The sequence below is a fragment of the Neofelis nebulosa genome, chromosome 13 (assembly GCF_028018385.1).
Source record: "Neofelis nebulosa isolate mNeoNeb1 chromosome 13, mNeoNeb1.pri, whole genome shotgun sequence".
NCBI lineage: Eukaryota > Metazoa > Chordata > Mammalia > Carnivora > Felidae > Neofelis > Neofelis nebulosa.
The window spans coordinates 89,249,296-89,267,968 of record NC_080794.1 but is presented as its reverse complement, the minus strand read 5'-3'; the positions used below and the strand labels follow the sequence as shown (position 1 = coordinate 89,267,968).

The following is an 18,673-nucleotide window of genomic DNA, read 5'->3' as shown; positions in this document are numbered from 1 at the left end:
GGCTCGACTCAGTGATCTAAGCTTCCACCCTAGCAAACTATAAACAGAAAAAGTAAACTAAACTGGAAGTAAGCAGAAGAAGGCAATAATAAAGAGAAGAAACCAATAGAAGACAAAAGAGAGAGAAAATCAATTATAACAAAAGTTGGTTCTCTGAAATTGACAAACCTCTAACCAGAACAATCAGAAAGAGAGAGAGAGAGAGAGAGAGAGAGAGAGAGAAAACACAAATAACCAGTATCAGTAATAAAAGCAAGGACCAGACATTCAAAGGACAGTAAGACAATATTAAAATAACTCTGGACCAGTAAATTGTTAGATGAAACGGCCAAATTCCCTGAAAAACAAATTACCAAAAAGTAACTCAGGAAGAAATAAAGGACTTGAATAACACTGCCTACTAAAGAAACTGAATGTATAGTTTGTCTCCTTCCACAAAGAAAACCCCACACCAACACGGCTTCATTGGTAAATCCCTACAAACATTTAAAGAAGCGGTGATATTAACAGCACACAAACTACTCCAACAAAAGAGGCCCCATCTCATGAGTCACAGATTTTGCCCTAATTCCAATCTAGAAAGACACGCCAAGAGAAGAAAGCTTCAGGTCAGTATCCCTCATAAACACAGACACACAAATCCTCAAGCTATGAAAATATTAATACACCAAGCCCAGCGGGGATTATCCAGGAATGCAAAGTTGGTTTGACATACGAAAATCCAGCACTGTAATTCACTGCATTAATAGCACAAAGGAAAAGTTTCCCCAATCTAACAAGAAGCTCCTACAAAAGTGCCCAGCGGAGATGACTCTTCATGGTGAATAACCGTGATGTAAAACAAGCTGGCACCAAATCTGGAGGGAATCCTCCCACCTACCGCTCCACAAACCCAAGGTCAAGGGGGGAAAAAAGCCATTCCTGTGAGAATGCCCGGATGAAGCAATCAAGCTTGTGATCTTTATTCAATCCTCCAACCGTTGTCAATACTCTGTGCCCAGAGGGGAGCACACTGGAGGCAACGGTGGCTGTTTGCAGGAAAGCACCCGCCTGGCTGCCCGAGCTCTTCCGAAGAGCCGGCTGACTTTTCCATGAAACAAAAGCTTTACGTGTAGAGATGAGTAACGAACTACGGTTACTCAGACTTGGGTATCCGGCAGGCATTTCCTCAAAAATAAACAAAGCGACGCTATTTGATGCCAATGATAAATGACAAGTTGAGAGCTTTAAGTGATAATTACAACTCTGGAAAATTTGTATCCCCCACCCGTGGTCCCCAATTCTAAGGCTGCTCTGAGTTGAAAGGCAGTGATATATTAACAAGCCCGGGTTTTAATACTGCACGATGAAACATGTCAACATTTGGAAGACGCGTGTAAGTCAGCAAACAGCTATTTTCCAAAAGACCAGGGAATGACGTTACAAAATCATCCAAGGTGCAAGACAGACGCGTCGATTTTCACTTAAGGGACTACAAAAATCTCGCTAAGGGCTCAGATTCCACACAGCAAAGAACCTTCAAGAAACGAACACTTGCCGAGTTCTGATGCCATCTCAGAGAATATCCACGATTATCTGGAAAAGCTATTAAAATGCTCCTCCCTTACCAGTTACTTATTTGGATGAAGCCAGATTCTCTCAAGATACTTCAACCAAAACATATCACCACAGATGGAACGCAGGAGGCACATGTGAGATCTAGTTGCCTTCCACTAACCCAGTCAAGTCATTTAAAAGACACAGAAGGGGGCACCCGGGTGGCTCAGTCAGTTGAGCGTTGGACTTCAGCTCCGGTCATGATCTCACGGTTTGTAAGTTCAAGCCCCCAGTCAGGCTCTGTGCTGACAGCTCAGAGCCTGGAGCCTGCTTCGGATTCTGTGTCTCCCTCTCTTGCTCTCTGCCCCTCCACCACTCATACTCAGTCTCTCTCTCTCTCAAAAATAAACATTAAAAAAACATTTAAAAAAAGATACAGGAAAAAAAAGTAAACCAACACCACTCATTTCACTAATTATCTTTTTACGGAAAACAGTTACTTTTCAGTTTAAAATGTGTTATTTACATTAAAGTGTAATCAGTTTATCGTAGCTTAAATGAATTAATATTTTTAAGTTTCTCAATGCTAACTTCTAACATGGTAAATGTTGATATATGACTCATATAAGTTATTTGGGATCTCCAGTAAGTTTTCAGAGCACAAAAAGTCTGAAACCAAACATGTGGGGCCCACTCCAGGGCTGGACTCTGCCCGGCCCTGACCAACCCTCCATCTCTACCTCCGGCAACCCAGATGCCTTTCGGGACCTAATTCCCCCATCTGCAAACAGGAAGAAAATCAGGGGAACACCTCTGTATTCTCTGACATCCAGAGCACAACCAGAGGAGAATCATATGAAAATACCCATTTTTCTATCTTTTTAAATGATTTCTACCACCTCCACCTCTACCACCACCTGGACAAACTTTTCCATAAAAAATTTGATTAAATCTCTCTAGGAGACTTCCTTATAAAGCTCCACTAGAGAGAATATATCATTATTTCAGCTTAGGGTTGGAAACGAAAAGACAAAAAAAAAAAAAAAAAAAAAAAGAATCCTTTGGTACTGTAGCAAGTCAGTGTATGAATACAATTCCGTATGAAAACATTTAAAATACATTAGATTTTTGGTCAAGATGAAAGACCGAAAAAAAAAAAAATCAAGCAATCTATTCTAATTGGGTTCCCATGGTAACTGTACAATTGGGTTTTTCAATATAACATCCCAAAGGCCCAATGCACACTTGTAAAATATACTTCAAACAGCCTGAATTGTTTTTACATTACAGCACTCCCAGGAAGATCAATTACTATACATCCCCACCCTGACTATTAGTGGCAGGACACGTTAACACTGCTTGCCATATTAACATAAGTCATATAAGGAACACTACATATCACAATCATTATATAAAACTAATCACACACTTCAGATTCATCAAACCTGCTCTGGGTAATAAACCCATACTACTATTGTCACAGAATCGTGTTTACGAAATGCAAGAAATCGAGCCCAACTACATGCCACACCATTATGCCTCTCTTATTGATTTCAAGGATAAACAGAATCAATCATTAATAATTACATTATAAGATGGCCCTCAAGGTTAATCATATTCTTAGAGACTCTCACTATGGAATTAAACAACAAACATCGCTGTCCTAATAAATAAATAAATAAAACATAACTGAGAATTCAAACCTACGTTTTAAATATTAACACCACGATGCCAAGCATAGCACACTCCCTCATCGGGGAGTCTAGCTTCTCCCACACTGACCGCAGCGGTCTCTCCCTGCCCAGGGGGATCCTGGGGGCACAGTGCTGGCCCGCACAGCAAAAGCACAGAGGGAGCCTGGGCCACAGCTCAGCAATGGCCAAGATGCATTGGGTAAAAGTTCACAACTTGAATTTTCTTTGCCATAAGCCCCCAAATCCCTGCACATCTGATGCATTCTGCAAATCTACACCCCATAACACGAACTGCTGCTTGGGCAGAAGTAAATTCAACAATCTCCTCCTACCTTTTTATGTCCCCCCATCAGGGCCACAGGTGTAACACAGGCCAATGTGATGGAAGTGCAGGCCAGCAGCTTCTAGTGAGAATTATCTTGCGAGGTTCCCAACCCAACAGAGACCTCCAGAACTCCTGAAAGACAGCTTAGCTTGAAAAGTAACAAACTGCACGGTTCTTAGAATTCTAGCTGGCGTCAAACAGGATGGCCCCAGCTGCTCCTCGATCCAGGCAGGATTAGAGACTGAACTGGCCAACGTCAAGAGAAAAACCAAACGACCAACACAAAATCCCCACCAGCAGCTCTAGGATAGTTCCCCAACCCTCCTCATGCTTAAGATTCCTGGTCCCGCAGCACAGCACACACTCCTCCCCACCTCTCCCTCCTGCCCCAGAGCCTAGAGCCTGGAGCCTGGAGCCCGGACAGCCTCCCAGAGCAGGTCCACCCAGTGCCATAACGTCACCAGGCCTGCCACCAGTCCCCCGGCCTTCTGGGCATCTCTCGCCTTGCCTGCCACATCCCCTTCCTGCAACCTTTGGGGCCCCTGGTAAGGAGACATGGGTTTCTGTTCATTCTATTTTCCGTCACCCCTATGTACACTCACACCTTGGGGAATGCCAGGAGCTAAACCTGAGAACCATCCTACAGGACTTCTGAGCGCTGCCTGACTATAAAGTACCCTCATCCCCAAATTCCAACTTCACACACAAGCCCCAAATGAGACTTGTGCTTCTCAAGTAACTGGTCTGTGCTTCACCTGTGTATTAGTCAGCTCAGTTGCCACAAGAGAAATCTACAGACCACATGGCTTACGCAGAAATTTATTTTTTCACAGTTCTGGAGGTGTAAAGTCCAAGATGAAGGTTCTGGCTGATCTTATGTCTGGGGAGGGCTCTCCTCCTGGCTTGCAGACAGCTGCCTTATCCTCACGCCCTCGATGGGGGGTTGTGGATGAGGGGAGGGGAAGGGAGGGGAGCGGAGGGGAGGGGAGGGGAAGGGAGGGGCGGGGAGGGGAGCGGAGGGGAGGGGAGGGGAAGGGAGGGGCGGGGAGGGGAGTGGAGGGGAGGGGAGGGGAAGGGAGGGGCGGGGAGGGGAGTGGAGGGGAGGGGGGAGAGGAGGGGGGAGAGGAGGAAGGAGCAGGGAGAGAGAGATCCGTCCCTTTTATAAGGCCACCAATCTGGCTGGATGAGGGCCCCACCTTATGACCTCATTTAATCTTAATTACCTTCTAAAGGTCCCTCTCCAAACAGCCACCTTGGGGGTTAGGGCTTCTGCACAAGAGTCTTAGGAGGACACACTTAACCCTTGGCTGGCCCTCCCATCAGGCAGAAGCCCACCCCAGCCTCAGAGAGTTCCTCACACAGAATTCCAGCATCGAGAGATGAAACCCACACCAGTAAAGCAGACACCTGAGTGTGAGTGTGTGGGCCTAGGGAAGGAAGGGCATCGGAATGGCTGTGTTTGGGCTGGGTCAGAAGAGGCTCCCCAGACAGAGCAGAGGAGGGGTCTGGGAAGAGGGGAATGGGGTCTCCCACCCATCCACTCTCAGAGCAAAGCCTTGTTGCGCAGGCTTCTAGAGAACATGCCAGAACAGAAGTCCGTGGCCTTTGCGCTGAAAGGGGCTTCAAGAGGAGTCTCGCAGGCTCATTCCATTTGGGACCTGGGTGGGTGGGAGGGGTTACCTTGGAGCATTTTTCAACCCCCGCCTTCAACAGGAGGAGGAAGAGGCCATCAGCACTGACTCTCCCTGGTCTTGTGCCTGAGTGCCAGGCTTCCGCTGTCTGGGGCCGCCCTGAGCAGTGCCCTGAGTCAGGCAGCCGGCCCCATTCCATGTGGGGTGAGGTACTCCCAGGAAGCTTCCCCGGGACCCTGGGGGATAGAGGCAGGGGACTGTGTGGGGCTTGGGAGGCCAAGCAACTGAGCTCACAGAGATTGGAGCCAGGCAGCTTCTTCCTCAGTGGTGCAGGAGACTTGAAAATGCTCATCATCTAAACCCAGAGCCCACGTGTACTTCGCTCTGAACCCCAGGAGGCAGCTTCAAGTCTGAGAGCTGCACAGAGGGGCCAATACTCACCTGGCTGTCCAAAGATGACCATCCGGTCCAAGTAAACTCCGGGCGGCCTGGGGCCAGTCCTTCTCAACAGCGAGCACCCCACCATCCAAACATCACAAACACGTGCAGCCAAGATCTGGCTTTTCAATGAGTAACTGGGATTTTCCACATCAATGCCAGGGCACAACTGAAGCACCACAAATGGCTGCTTCCAACACCGGAACTACTACAAACACTTGTTTCTGGCCGATACAAAAGAATACTTAAGTAACCCATCCAAGGATCCGTCCTGTCTTCATTGTCACGATGCGCAGCGACTAGGAAAGAAACACCTCTGGCTCAAAGAAGGCTTCTTAGCAAGAAACCTCATCACACAGGGAGGCAGAATCACCGAGGAAATCAGAACCAGAACATCTGGAGGTTTTCCCGGAGTGACAAACGGTCCAGACAACACCACAAGAACAGCAGTGATGATCTCAGTCCAGAAGGAAATGTTCTAATTACACTCAGGGCAAAAATAAACAAATTTAAAGAGAGAGAGAGAGAGAGAGAAGGTAAAAGGAAGTTTTTAAAGCCCATACTTTTGTAGGAAAAGAAACCAAAGTAATGATAATAGGTCAAAACCCATGTGAATTCAAATAGTAGGAGAGCAACAGCCAGGATGTCACAGAGGACCCTGCACAGGTGACCACCTCCCCCCCACCCCAGCTCACCCGAGACCTTGTGGGTTTAGCAGTGAAAGTGTGTGTCCCAGTAAACCACTAGTCACCCATGACAGAACACAGAGGTCTCCCAGAGCCTGCCCTGCTGGTGGGCAGAACACCTTTACGGTGGCTGATTGTAGCCAGAATGATGGATAATGTTGAATATTAAGAACACTAATTCCATTTTCGAACCTACGTATTCGGCCTGGCTGTTCTTGGAACAAATTCCAAAAGCAGCGTGAGAGGAGCGCCCCCCCCCCCACAAACTCCCTGTTGAGCCAGTGGGGGCCGGACCCCGCCAGCGCCAGAGACGGATGGGCCGGGGTGGGTGCAGAAGGTGGTGATCAGCAAACGTGCCGGCACAACACACTGCATCCATCTGACTCGACAGCTTAATCTGATGATAACACAACGGTGACAGAAACAAATTTTTCTGCACAATAAAGAATCGCACACATGGGCTTTTCTTGGGATAGGTGCCTAAACTCAGTAACTTTTGAAAATACATCATTTCTTCCCTTTGCCCATTATTCCAGGAACTTCCACTGAGTGTGAAAAGCCTTACTAACGAGAGTGGCTGCAAACACAGGAGAGGATTCCGGCGAGGCCCCGCGCAGAGGACCCCCACCCACCTCCTCTCCCGGCCCACCGCTGATGTCATTTCTTAACTAGGACCAGTTCAGGACCCAGAGACTTGGAAGCGCCAGATCTCGGGACCTTGGCCACACTGTGGAGCGTCCAAGGGCCAGGGCAGCCGGGAGGCCCAACATGCGTCACCCTTGACTCCATCTGAGTCACTGGCACCTTTCCGTCTGTCCTTCCCGCACGCCACCCGGTGACCACCCAGGCCCCTCCTGGGTGCTCTGCCCCGGCCTCCTCCGCCAGGCCGCCTGCCTCTCCTGGTCCAAGTCCCCCTCACAGGTCACTCTCCCACGGGGGGCCTTCTCCAAGCACTTCCTGCCCCCACGCAGGCCCACCCTGGCCCCCGGGTGCGCCCAGAAGCACTCCCAGAGCCTGAAACAGCGACGCGGGGTGGACAGGCCGGCTCACCGCCAGAAGCCCCAGCAGTGACCCGCACGGGGGCGCAGGGAGGTGCACACGCTGAGGACATCGGCCAGGTGGTCTCGACCTAAGGGGACTGGGCACGCATTTCCCTTTCAACGTGTATCCTGAAGTGACTGCACGCCCCGAACTTGGCGGTTGTGTTGAAAGACCCCACGAGCGCTTGCAGAAAAGCACAGCCGCCCCCCTCCCCCTGCCAACGGAGAGCGGACAGGGGTGCGAGCGCCGCTCGCGAGGCCCCCTCAGCCCTGCCCGAGCCAGGTGACAGGAGGGCAGGCAGCCATCCCCACCCCCCGAACCCAAGGCTGCCATGACAGAAACGGGTTATGTACCCTGCGAAAGCCAGATCGTTTCTCTGACTTTCCCAAGGCCTGCCTTTCCGTGAATAAAAAGCACACACACCCCGTGTTTCCCTTCCCCGTTTAAAACACAGCTTCTAAACACAGTCACCTTCCACCTCCAAACTGCACCCAACTCCCTCGGGGCCCCCGCACTCCGCCAGGAAGCCCTCCAGGCACCCTCAGCTTCCCACACGCTGTCCCCACCCCCACTCTGAGGCGCCACCTGTGACCGTACCGCGACGTGTGTGACCGTACGGCTTCCCGGCGTGCGGCGCGCGGCCGTACCGCCTCCCCACGTGACCGTACCGCTTCCCAGCATGCCGCACGCGCGACTGCACCACCTCCCCACGTGGCCGTATCGCCTCCCGACGTGCTGCGTGTGACCGTACCGCTTCCCAGCAGGCCGCGCGCACGGTCGTGCCACCTCCCCACGTGGCCGTACCGCTTCTGCACGTGAGGTGCGTGACAGTACCACCTCCCCGCATGCCGCGCGTGACCCTAGCGATTCCCTGCGTGCCGCCTGCCAACAGAGGTCGCCCGCCACCCGGACCTCCTCTCCTCCTCCCTCCCTGTCGTCCCTGTTGGTGACCGCAGTGGTCCCCCACTCACAAAGCTCCCAAGGCCAAGGGTCAGAGAGAACTGTCCCCTTCCTGGCTGGCCTGGCACTAACTTTCGGCCCCCTTTCTAGCCCCGACTCCCACCCCTACTCCCGCCAGACTGCTCGCAGACCCATCTGCATCCATGAGTCCACGCGTGCCACCACCGGGCCGCAAGTCTATGCCCAAGTGCTTCATCCGCCCTTACGGCTGGAATCCGGAGCAAGTCCGTGGGCCATCGGGACTCGGTAATGAGCGTGGCTGAAGTCCTCAAACATAGCCTGGCGCCCAGGGCGCTCCTCTCCTTTCTCCGACACCTGCACACTGGTCCTATGCTCAAAGGAGGGACGCGGGGTACACCTGCGTCTTCAGTAAGTGGCAGAGCACACACAGGTAGGGTCTTGTCAGCCCCGTACAAGTGGCTTGTGTGCCGGGAGGTGTCGTGAGCACGGCAAGCAGGCACAGACTTCAGTGCGCTGTTTTTCCCACAACGTGAAGGATAATGCTTAGTCACACTGGCCTTCAGAAAATATACGCAAGAACATACAGGTGTGGATTTATGTCTGCTACATCTTGCCTCTAAAAGGACTTGCACCCATTTCTCTGCTTCACCCCTGCAGAGGCAGCATGACACAACCAATGGGCTAACACAGAACCCAACTCCTATGCCCGTGTGCCTTGTACAGGCCCCTCGACCTCTCTGGGAGCCGGTCTCCTCATACACAAAATAAAGAAACTAACGGTGTCTGCGTCATCCAGTGATCCTGAGGATGTGAGAAGCCGATCTACCTACGTAAATCAACGAGCACAGTAAGCCTTCAATAAATGCTATTATCAGCAATACTATCCTTCTTGCACTGTCCAGATTCTTCTGGAACTTGACTGACTCTACTAGGCTGACCCATGATAGGACGGGAAAAAGATACCCCTAAATATGGCCCATTTCCACCCACACAAATTATTGTGGATTTTTTATTTTTGACAAAGCTGACCTAACCCGTCGCCTTACCCATCACTACCACAGTATGAGCGGTCACAAATGCTGGGGACCCTGATGGCTCCTGACCACGCCCAGTGTCCGATTCTGTGTGTGGCCCTTCAGAAGTTCTTTCCATTTAACAGATGCTTACTGTCAAGCCTCCCAGGGCTGCCAGAGACTGGCAGGGTCCACTGGCCTGCTCTCCACCCACGCAGCACGAGCCTGCCCTGGGCACCGCACACCTGAGCACTCACAGATCACACCTGAGTGGGGAGCACCTTGACAGCAAGCACTTGAGCAGCTGTTGATAATGTCCACTGTGAAAAACCAAACTGGCAGCAAGGGAAACCAGCTCCTTAGAGAAAGAATTTTAGAAACCCGGCAAATTAGCACTGAGCTACATCATGCTCCAGACCAAACACAAGTCCATGACCGCCTGGAATCACAGACACATAGGAGATGGGACACTGGACTCCATCGCTAGTCCTGCCTCCTCCTGAAAACAGGTTGGTGGCTCTGAGCTAACAAAGGTCGGCTATTCCTGGGCTCACCAGGGCCTGGTGTGGTCTGTAAACGCAATTCCCTCCCAATAGCCAACAACAGCCCTCTGAATGGTAGTGTCATCTTCCCTATTTTGGGGGAGACTAAGGATCAGAAAAGTTAAGTAACTCTACTCAAGGCCATATAACTAGTAGATCCAGATCCAGACAAGCAGGCTTGTTACCAGAGGCTGCACACTTAACCCTGTGCTTGCCTCCGCAAATGGGGGCTTGGGTTATGTGTAAATCTATAAAACCAGGATGTTATTGGGCTGGAGGGAAAGTGGGATTTCCGGTTTGTTCCTCCCCACTTTTCTGGGTAGAATCTCATCCTTCTATGAGACTGTGGTTCCAAGTTAAGATTTCTACCCAGGCAGTGCTTCGTACTTTATTATTTCATGTGCTTACACTCACCCAAGTAGACACAATAAGCATGATCATCACCATCAGACACAGGAGGAGGCAGCCTGGGTTTTCAAAGTTTCTTCAAGTCACCCTACTAGTAAATGGCACCACCCAAATCCCTCCCATTTTTCTCCCCAACACAACTCTGGCACTTCCTGAATAAAAACCCAACTCTGTCCTACAAAAATGCATTCAGTGGTGCATTTGAAAGTCAGCCCTCATGTGAGACCATGAACACGCTTCTACCCAGAGAGGAGAAAAGCAATGCCAGCCATTCAAAGGAAGAGATAGGAGTGAAATATAATATGGCTGTCCATGCTTAACATTTGTTTGTAAAACTAATGCCAAAGTTTTGGTAACATCTGCATCTTCTGTCATAACCACAAGACCGAAAACTATAACACTATGATAACATGTTGGGTTTGCAATTTGAAGAGATTCACATGTCTCCGAGGAGTTACAAAACCATACACAGATCCATAAGCACGGGCAACTGATGACAACGCTGGCTGCGAATGGATCCATCTGGAAGGGGAACTCCAGAGCTTGTCTGGGCTGGTGAGCACTACTTCTCAGCCATCCTAAAGATTTCCCAAGAGATGCTTGGAACATTGGGGTCCCTAGAATTCCCTGGGAAGCTTGCAAAGACACAGGTCCCCAGGTGCTGATCTCGTAGGTCTGACAAGGAAGCCTACAATCTGCCTTTTGTAACTAGCACCCTTGGTAATCCCGATACCAATAGGGCTCAGAGTCCCTTTTGAGAACACTGTACCTACTACACATGGATATCCCACTACAACGACAGCAATGCATTCCAGTGGTGGCTCTTACCAACGAACCCAAACAAGCAGGTCAAAATCTGAAGGTAACACCTTGGGTCCCAACTTTTAGTCCTTTTGACTGGGGGGTAAACTGTAGCTAACAATTTAAAAACAAGTGACAAATAACTAGTTACTTACTAAATTTCAACATTTAAATGTCCCATCCCATATCTTGCCCCAAGATTCAATTCCCTCTCTACGCCCATCTAGATACCTCTCAACACCCAGCGCTAGAAGTGCCTAATCTATCAATAAGGTGAGAGTTTTCTAAACTACTATCCATATGACTCAATTTGTCAGTAAAAACTGCCACCAGCGCTGTGCTTGCAGAAAAATGTCCATAAATGCATTATTGCGACTGGCAGATCGATGTCTATAATAAAAACAAATAGATTTAACAAGTGCCTGCTTTTACGAGTGGTGCCATTGGCGGACCGCGCGTTCAGCTTCACCCCCAGACTTCTGGGAATGGGCAATAGAGCTCGGGCTGGATACTCTGCTGACTTCACAAGTGCTACGGGTAGGAAATTATTCTAACAAGACAATTTTCAAAGTAGTAGAGCGAACATATGAGGCATTTATAACTCGCTCACAATCCCTTTCGTGGTTCCACACAGACGACAACAAATTTAACTGCCAGGAAATGTTTCTATAGAACTTTTAACTGGTTTTACCACAGCTGTATCAAAAGCCAAAAGTCTACTCCAGGTTGGGGCCGGGGGGATGGAGACATGAGGCCTGCCTCCCTGGAGACCCCCACTCCTCCAAGCCCCCAGTCGGACTGAAAACAACTTGTGGTGTCAAAAACAAGTTTCAGCGTTTAACACATAGCCAAGGGTGTCACTGCTGTGTCAGTGGCTCCTGGGGCTGCCTATCTAGTTAGTTATTTCGCTAAGGCAGACATCAGGAGCGTGACTGCCACAGACTGGCTTCCCCGCCAGGGATTCTGAGCACTTTGGCAAGACACTGTGACCGATTTACACATAAGCCACATCTGCCAAAACCACTTGGGTTCCTTCAAAGGTTACAAAAGGTCACAAAACGATTTATTCCTGTTCTTAGACAATTCACTTCAATTGCTATTTAAAGGAATAAATCATTCACTATATTCCATATATTCACTGTACGGTTTTCCCAAAACCTTGCAGCCCTCTCTAAGCTCTTTATTATTGTCAAATTTTCTACATCCAAAGGAAACGACTCTTTCCACTGACCAGCAAAGGCGTACGGGTTACCCTAATGCCACGGGACACCCATCTGGCAGTATTCTGTCTCCCAACAGTCTACAACTTTCACCTACCTTTGCCCAAGACAGGCCTCCAGAACTAACAGGAGGGGAAATGCATCCTGTGAACCAAGGGAAAACCAGCCCCTCCTGCACAGCTCAGGCCCCTCCCCCACACATACTTTTACTTTAAACCAGGAACGGGTGCTGTTGGGTTTGTTCGCTCATCATGAGTACATGTGAAAGGATGACAGGGAATCCACTCTCACCCAATGGGAATGTTATGGTTTGTATGTCTCCGATTTAAGTTTCAGGCTTTGTATAAATAACATTCAGAGATAAGACCTAAGCACCTGTATCAGAAGCTACCCATCACAGGGGCGCCTGGGTGGCTCAGTCGGTTGAGCGGCTGACTTCGGCTCAGGTCATGATCTCGCAGTCTGTGAGTTTGAGCCCCGGGTTGGGCTCTGTGCTGACAACTTGGAGCCTGGAGCCTGCTTCAGACTCTGTGTCTCCCTCTCTCTCTGCCCTTTCCCTGCTCACACACTCTCTCTCTCTCAAAAATAAATAAACATTAAAAAAAATTTTTTTAACAACAAAAAAAGAAGCTACCCCTCCCAGAAAAGAGGCTCAGGGGGCCTAAGACAGTAGCCGAATGAGCTCAGGGCCTTTCAGAGACCTGGAGCCCAATGTACGTGTCTGGAGTGACCAGAGACGTGACAGGAAGTCAAAACCCCCAGGGAAAGTTGACCCACAAGAGGAATTTTATGCAGTTAGATAAAGTCAGAGAGAAGTATGAAAATACACCTGATAATAAGGGTAACAGATGACCACAGGAAAAGAGAATTCAGAAAATACTGTCTTGCTTCCATGATTTTCTATTAAAGAGACTATACTATAAACTAAAAAGGGCCTTGAGACCCCAAACAGGGAGCTGGAATAGAGCCGTGTTGGTGGTTTGAGTCCCTGGCTTCTAAGTGTCCTCTGCAAAATAAGAAAAATGAAGACAATTTAGTAAGTTTCCTTTATGGAACAACACTGAGGAGCACACTGCTGGGTTCCTGGGACAGGAAGAGCAGAGACTGCCAGGGAGGCCCCCTTCTTCCTCAGGCCCCACTGCCCTCCTCCCCTGCACGGCCAGCCCAGGACCTCACTTGTGCACCAGGAAAGGCAACTGGGGACAGGAGGCCTGAGTGGAGGGCCCAAGTGAGGCTCGACCCAGAGCCACACGAGACCAAAACACAGGAGAAAAGAAAGGTCTGAGAATCTCCACTGAACAAGAGTGAGATCTTTCCAACATGTCCACACCTAGTGCATTACTTCTTTAAACTTCCCTCTCCATCAGTGTTCAACAGTGTCCAGAGCAGAGTTTAATAATACTAAAATCTAGCTCTTATAACACAGATTTGTTTTCTGTTTTAAGTAGGCTTCATGCCCAGCATGGAGACCAAGGTGGGGCTTGAACTCATGACCCTGAGATCAAGACCTGAGCTGAGATCAGGAGTTGGATGCTTAACCGACTGAGCCACCCAGGCGCCCACAGATTTGTTTTAATGAAAAGAACATTCATGAAGAAAAGGTGCCTTTCTATAGCTCTGTACTTGAGGCCCGGTTCATCCAGCCCCCATACTGTACTCTACTATTCAAATTCTAACTCAAGACAAGAACCTGGGAAGAAATCAAATACCTGTAGAGCGAGGCCAACTCTCCACTACCCGTAGACTCTGGACCTTTGCAGGTGTGCACTTGCTGTGACCTCCAGGACAACAGTGTCTAACACAATATGATCTCCCCACTGGGGGGGCAGCCAGGGATGGAGAGGAGAACTCTGACACTGTTTCCTTAAAATCGCTTTACCCCCAGCATGCTTTCGTTTTTACGTCCTTTTCTAATGCTTTTACACCCTTTTTTTTATGCCGTGTGTTATCCATTGAAGGACTCAGGGAAAGAACAAAACTGTCTCTTCATCATCTATCTTGGGGAGATGGAGAGAAGGGCCTGACGCAGACATTTTACAGGTTCTTAATGTAAGTAACCAGTCCGATTCTTAGCTCCCCGTGTTCAACAGCTTCGTGCTCTGCCACAAACAGCTGAAGTGACCCCTCCCTGGGCAAAGCAGCCTCCCTCTGCCCTGATGACTGTCCACCCAACCAAGCAAACGCTGTGTTTGAGCATACAAAATGTGCTTCCAAGATAGAAAGCCAAGTACTGAGCAGAGGCCTTGATAGGGAAGACCATTCTGAGATCTCAGGAAATGATGGGCCCAGACAGGGAGCAGGGAATACGTGGGTTAGAACACTGCTCGACTGTATTATCACCGACTTGGGAATTATGGTGCCCAGTGTAAATGGCTCTCAAACTCCACTTATTTACTCTAAGTGTTTGCGGAGGCAATTAGGGCCAAATGTATACACACACCAGCCATGAAAATGAAGACCTCAGAACTTGCTCTTCTCTGGCACTGTCTTAAAACATGGTGCAGCAAATGTGGAATTCTGCACAAAGAGTATGCTAAAGGCTTGCTGCAAGGAAGGGCTGGAGTAGAGGCATCTGGAAGCTTCCTGGGAACAGAAAGCAAGCGGCGGCCCCCAGGCGCTGGTCAGTAGTGCAGGGCGGGGGAGTGGGCAGGGAGAGCGTCGAAGATGTTGGCCAACTACAGGCATGGCAGGGGAGGCCACAACGGGCCGCTATCACCGCAGAGCAACTTGGTCCAGGAACTCCAGGCGTGGGGAAGGAGGGCCGCACCTGGGCACACGTGCGCACACCTGGGGTGGGATCAGGGCAGGCCCCTCGCCTATGGCGAGGAGAGGGTGCCCATAGAACCACAGGCTTCAGACGACTGCTCAGCCTAAGAAAGGCCCCGACTTTGGCGGGAGGGCAGCAACCCAGACACTCACCGCGTCACCAGGGCGCCGACCACGAGCAGCTGCGAGCACAGGGTGGCCAAGTGCTGGAGAACCAACCGCTGCCCAGGCATGTCCGGGGCGCGGGGGGCGGAGCCGGGGCGGGGGCGGAGCCACAGTGGGCGGGGCCTGGACGTGACGGAAGCTTGGTCGGGAAGAGCGGAGCCGCGGGCGCGGGGGCGGGGCCCAGAGAGGGGGGCGCCGGGAAGTGCGGGAGCGGGGGTGGAGGCCGAGGCGCGGGGGAGGGGCCTAGAAGGCAGGGCGGGGCCGGGGCCTAGAGCGGACGCCCGCCCCCTATCTGCGGACCGCCGCGGGGGTCGGAGCATGCCCAGTGCGGCGGAGCCTGGGCTGACCCCGCTCTGCGCAGCCTCGCTGGCCTCCCGGCGCCGCCCCGCCAGGGCTCTCCCGCCCGCCGCCCGCCGCCCGCCGCCCGCCGCCCGCCGCCCGCCGCCCGCCGCCCGCCGCCCGCCGCCCGCCGCCCGCCGCCCGCCGCCCGCCGCCCGCCGCCGACCGGCCTCCCCTGCCTGGCCGCCCAGACCCCGCGCTCCCGCCGCACAGCGCTCCGTGCCTCAGTTTAGCCACCATCAGCTCCGCGTCCCGTGGTGCTTGCGGTCCGCGGCGCCAAGTGCTCAGTGGCCGTGTTGCCAACTCAGCCCTGCGGGGCAGGGGCCCGGAGCGCGGGCTGCCTGCCTGGGCCTCCCGGAGGGCAGGGACAGGCAGGATTCCGGGCACCAAACGGGTCGTTGAGCGAGCAGAGGGGCCTGGGATGTCTCTATTGCCTGTGGTCGGAGGTGGCCTTGCAGGGCCCCTCGGGTCCTGAAGGTCACCATGACCTAGACACAGGCTCCGTAGCAGCCAAGCCAGGCTCAGGTGCTAGTCAGTGAGCACATGGGTGCCCGGCACTACTTGGTGCTCTGTGGACGTTATTATGGTTGAATTGTGTTCTCCCAGAAAAATATGTTGGCGTCCCAACCCCAGTACTCAGAGTGTGACCCTATTTGGAGATAGAATCTTTACAGAGGTAACAAGTTAAAATGGGTCCTAATGCCATACCACTGGTGTCCTTGCAAGCAGAAGGCCAGGTGAAGACAGAGACTCGAGGAGAACTGTGTGAAGGGGGAGGGTGCAAAGTGGTACACCTGGGAGCCAAGGAGAATCCAGGACAAGAGAGGCATGGACAGCACCCAGCCCTGGAGCCTTCAGTGGGAGCACGGCCCTCTGCACACATTGATTTCAGACAATAGATGTGTGCTGTTTCCAGACACCCAGTTTTTGGTACTTTTTATGACATCCCCAGGAAGCAGTATAGACACATTGTATCCAGCTTGATGGGCATAAGGTCCCCTGGGAGTCTTCCCCAAAGCTTGAGGGAGGTCACACACCCATTGGTCCCATCTCAGGACCACACCTTCTAAGTCATCTATGGGCCCCTTAGGTTCTGTGTTCTTAATGGGAAAGAAATCTTCACTCTCCCCGTATGTACAACTCCTCTATTGGGACGTTTGTGACTTGAGTGACTCGACATATCAACGTTGTCAATAAAAATTTGTTCAAAGAACCTAAAGAAAGGTTGCTTTATGATCAACCCCAGTGACTATAGAGGCATGGTGGATTCTCTCGAGGCCCCCACGCGGGCCACGCCTCAGCTGGGACACGTTCAAAATAACTGGCCTGGGCCCCGGAGTACACGTTGGTGATTAAGTTACTTTTTTTCTGGTGAGACTGGACTCAGCCTCAGAATCCTTCTCCATCCTGCTCCAGGCAGCCACAGGCACTAAAACTAGGAAGACAGGAGAAATGAAACACCTTTGCCATTTGTTCTGGTCCTCTCTGTTGGCTCGCTGTGAAACTTGAGGAAATTTACTCAAATCCTCAGTGCTATCATACGTAAAGGATTTTTATAATGACCCACTCTTTGTGGCGCGTGCGGGTACCCGCAACAAACATCGACAACAATATGCCTGTCTTCTTACAGTCTATTACAGTCTATACCCTCAGAACTAGGATCCCAACAGAAATGAAAAGGGAAAATAACACCGAAATGGACCAGGATGTCTTCTGGTATCCTAGCAAGTGTACTGTGATGTAATTTTGTAACAATAAATAAATTCTACTCTTCCTTTTATCTAAACAGTATATTAATATGATTTCCTAAGCTGTTAGTAAAACAAGACTTAGCTGGTATTAGCATCTCTGATTCCCACCCAGGGAAAGAAAGGTCATCACAGGCATCCTAAGGCCCTCTTAGAGAGATGATGTGGATTTAGGGAGGGGTAGGCCAGAGAGACAGAGGAGAATGTAGCATCCAGGGGGATGCAAACACCAGGCTCTCCTGGTGGGACTCAGTTACCCTTCAGGGAGGTTGAGAGACACTGCAGCTGCCTTCACAAGGGGCATCAGGTCAGGAGCCACGTAGGGGTCTCAGAAGCAAGGGGGGCTGAGGGGAAGGCCACCCCTCCTGCCAAGGACTGGCCCTGCCAAAGGCTGAGACTCCAGAACATGACATTTAAGACTCTCCGGCGAACAGAACTGAAATCCACACTCTCAACACTTACTTGCTGGTAAATTCTTCTCCTCTTAATGATAATTTCCAAAAGCTCAAAGCATTTCCTCGAAAACTGCCCTAGGCCTCATTTCTATGTCCCATTACACCAGCATCCTCACCGACGAACACGTCCTCTCATTGAAGCAACACAAGGGTAGCCCCAGTCTGGGGAACAGCTTGGTGTGCAAGGGACGCAAGGTCAGGATATTTGGGGTGCAGCCCTGCCAGCCTCTCACTGTGCAATCCACCTGACTTCTCTGCCGGATGGCAGTGTTGGACTAGGTGGACAAAGTTTCTTTGGGGTTTCCCATCTGTATATTAATAAATCATATCCGATCTTCTCTGGACACAGCTTCCCATGAATGACTTTTTGCAAAAGAGGTGGAAAACCAAAGGAGTATATGCTCATTGCCACTCTGACTTCTCCAAGGGACCTCCTTGAATGTCCTCTAAGATTGGCCAGCTTTCTTGTGGGCGCTGGGAACAATGTTAATTTGCATCGTTTCTTTAAACATCCAAATGGATACCTTTCAGGTTAAACAAATGAACATGCCATGTGATTGCTTCCAATGATTCACAACCCAAGAATTTGTTTAATAAGCCTTTCTTTCCAAGCTACTTTTGTGACGTTAGAGACCATTTACAACAAAGCTGTCTTCAGTAGTCAAACTTAATCCTTACTACCCTGCCTTTGGGAAAAGAAGGGATTTTATAATGATCGCATAAAACCTTATGTGGTTTGAAAGCCCCAAACTCCGGACAAACGTGTGAGGGTCGTATAACAAAAGAAACATGTTACAGAGCTCCCTTCTTTAAGTGTTTTACATGTGGTTTTCTTTTAGGATAGCATCTCCAGCGGAGAGTTTTACCAATTAACACGATTGATTTTCCCAGCCCCAGTGTTCCTGTAAGGGTCGGAGCCAAGAGCCGACACCTAGGATCTGGGT

At 50.6% G+C, this 18,673-nt stretch overlaps 1 protein-coding gene across 4 annotated transcripts in view; it reads right to left on the bottom strand.

Moving 5' to 3' along the window:
• The window catches only part of MGMT (O-6-methylguanine-DNA methyltransferase), a 297,512-nt gene extending 282,206 nt beyond the window's left edge, over positions 1-15,306 (bottom strand). The window contains exons 1-2 of one of the 4 annotated variants that reach the window (XM_058698139.1): positions 15,176-15,291; positions 13,086-13,262 (exon numbers count right to left, since the gene is read on the bottom strand). The gene's annotated coding sequence lies outside the window, so the exon portion shown is untranslated. Of the gene's footprint in view, positions 1-7,360; positions 7,521-13,085; positions 13,263-15,175 lie in introns of those variants that run through there. The other 3 variants (XM_058698138.1, XM_058698137.1, XM_058698136.1) reach the window with 3 other exon arrangements.
• Positions 15,307-18,673: the final 3,367 nt, after the last annotated feature.